Raw genomic sequence first — 2,500 nt, 5'->3', positions numbered from 1 at the left:
CACTTCTCCATTTCTTCAAAGTCGGAATTCCCCTCTCCCCATAAAATAATAATTAATTAATCAAAAAATTTAAAATGTATTATTAGTAATTTCTGGTTTAGATTATCTGTCTTTATGATTTAATGCACTTACTAAACGTTTCAGACAGGAATCTGGACTTTCATATAAAAAAGAATAGATGCTTTTACAAAGTATGGTCCCTATTGTAAACAATAACTTGGATTAACTTGGTAATAATCTCATTTCAAAGTACATTAATTTTACTTTTTTATATGTGATATCATTAAATCTAACAAAGAAACAATCGAAATGACTAACTCAAGGTCATGTTCTCAGTACTTTGTTTTATACATGACCCGGTGCACCGGCAGAGTTTGGTAAATTTTCAGTGCCTCCTTATCTCATTCTTTATTCCGCGAGTGGTTCATGCCCCGATATTTCAATTACGAAAAAAATATGTATATGAATGGTCAAAGAATTGAAATTATAATTCACCATGGCAGACAGTCCAAAATAAAAAGTAAACGGAAAATCAAGAGTCGGAGCATGATACGACCTCCCTGTAGAGTTGATGAAAGTGAAGAATATTTTTCAGGTAGTTCATGGACAAATTCGACCAATGGGATGGTCCGTCGCGATGTCAAAAAAAAAAAAAAAGAGTCGATTTTTGTCGACTTTTTGGGGATGCCCCGCTTAAATTATATATGAGACAAATCACAAGTTTATACTCTATTACATGCAAAAGAAATGAACTATATATCAACAACCGTTTTTTGTTGTTGTTGTTTTTGTTGTTTTTTAATGATCAAATGAAGAGCAATATAGGCTTTTCCCGGGCGGTCCCCACAAGGCCAAAGGAGCCCGGCTGCGGGAGGGGAAAGTTAGGAACCTGCCTTCCCTTTTTCATCTCTTACTTTCCTCTTTTTATTATCATGATGGAAATGGAGTCAGGTGAAACCAAAAGTACTCCCTCGCGGAATAAAACACTTGTTAATCCGTTGATATCATTAGTAAGACATGTGTTGCAGAGGTCCGTTGCATCGTAATACATGCAATGACACTGTTTTGCCCAATAATAGTAAACTGGCATGAATGAAATTCTTAGTATAGCGGTTAACCAACACAAATGAAATGATAAGTATGGTTTCGATTGTAAGTTTAGCTTCATACTTGTAGTCATGAGGATATGTGTTGTAAAATTTTGTGTACTAGTACAATATGAGGGCACAGGTAACACCGCAGTGAGAAAGAACATGTTTGTGTTACTAAGCAAAGGGTATTCCACCTTTTACAAAAATAAGGATAGATAAAAGAACAAATATTGATAGAGTAAAAAGGAGTACAAATATATTCTCTTTCACAATGGATTAAAACATGAAAAACAAACTAACGGTAAATAGGAAATTAATGGTACGTAAAAAAACGTGTGCTAATGTATTGCATTGAAAATTATTAATCCTTCATTAAATAAATATAATGAAATACACTGCATGGAATTAATATATATAATTAAAAAAATAAATAATTTATCTATAAATATTCGCAGACAAGAAATAAACAAATGAGAGATAGAACAGAAAAGGTGTGTGCAAGGTGGGTCCCATGCGAGAAGGGTGGCGACGCGGGACACTGAAAGCCAGCAACTCAGTCAGACCAAGTCCAGTGCTGGGGGAAGACGCTGACTCTGTGCTCCGGGATCATACTCAATTCCTGTGAGTCATTCCAGCACCTTGCCTGTTGTTAAGATAAGAGATTTTGGAGAAGAAAGATCGTGTTTTGTCTTATGGGGTGAATTGATGTGACTGTTGCTTTACGTGTAAAAAAACAAAAACAGATTGAAGTTGTATGTCTTTCCAGCTGATTACGTAGTATTTACTGAAGTAAGATCGTTTGTTTATGGAAAAGTTTTACTGACTCTTGAGTATTACAACCTTGATTAACACGGATGATGTGTGTGTATATTTTATATGCATATAAAATATGAATATGAGTGTGTGTATATATATGTATATATGTATGTATATGTATTTATTTATATTCATATATGAAGATATAGAGGTAGAGAGAGAGAGAGAGAGAGAGAGAAAGGCAGACAGAGACAAACACATGTACGCGTAGGCCGGTACACGCACACATGCGCACGTGTACACGGATTCACGTGTGTGTGTGTGTATCTGTATATGTATATATCTATGTATGCATCTATGTATTTATGTGTGTGTGTATGTGTATATATGTGTGTGTGTGTGTATATATGTATGTATATGAATGTGTAAAAAATTACATATAAAGGTATTCATTTAGATGTTCGTGTCGAGTCTCATGATTGTTTTGCTTTTAATATTCATCGCTACAATACCAGGTCATGAAATACGTATTTGGTGAACTGGAAACCCTTGGGTTGCCGTCTCGTCGTTAGAAACTTCAAAGCCCGTATGAAGCTTGGGTCACAGTAAATACGAGTTGTCTTTGCGGATGTGCCGTAGAGAGAACGCGAGTG

The 2,500-nt window shown here is 35.2% G+C and overlaps 1 protein-coding gene across 3 annotated transcripts in view; it reads left to right on the top strand.

Annotated features, from left to right (window-relative positions):
* The first annotated feature begins 1,617 nt into the window (after window positions 1–1,617).
* LOC125026539 (solute carrier family 13 member 5-like) overlaps window positions 1,618–2,500 on the top strand; it is a 29,510-nt gene continuing 28,627 nt past the window's right edge. For 2 of the 3 annotated variants that reach the window (XM_047615037.1, XM_047615041.1), the window contains exon 1: window positions 1,657–1,712. The gene's annotated coding sequence lies outside the window, so the exon portion shown is untranslated. Of the gene's footprint in view, window positions 1,713–2,500 lie in introns of all 3 variants that reach the window. The other variant, XM_047615038.1, reaches the window with a different exon arrangement.

This window comes from Penaeus chinensis, chromosome 6, assembly GCF_019202785.1.
Source record: "Penaeus chinensis breed Huanghai No. 1 chromosome 6, ASM1920278v2, whole genome shotgun sequence".
Taxonomy (NCBI): Eukaryota; Metazoa; Arthropoda; class Malacostraca; order Decapoda; family Penaeidae; genus Penaeus; species Penaeus chinensis.
Note: the sequence above shows the minus strand (reverse complement) of the source record. Positions and strands in the feature narration are given on the sequence as shown.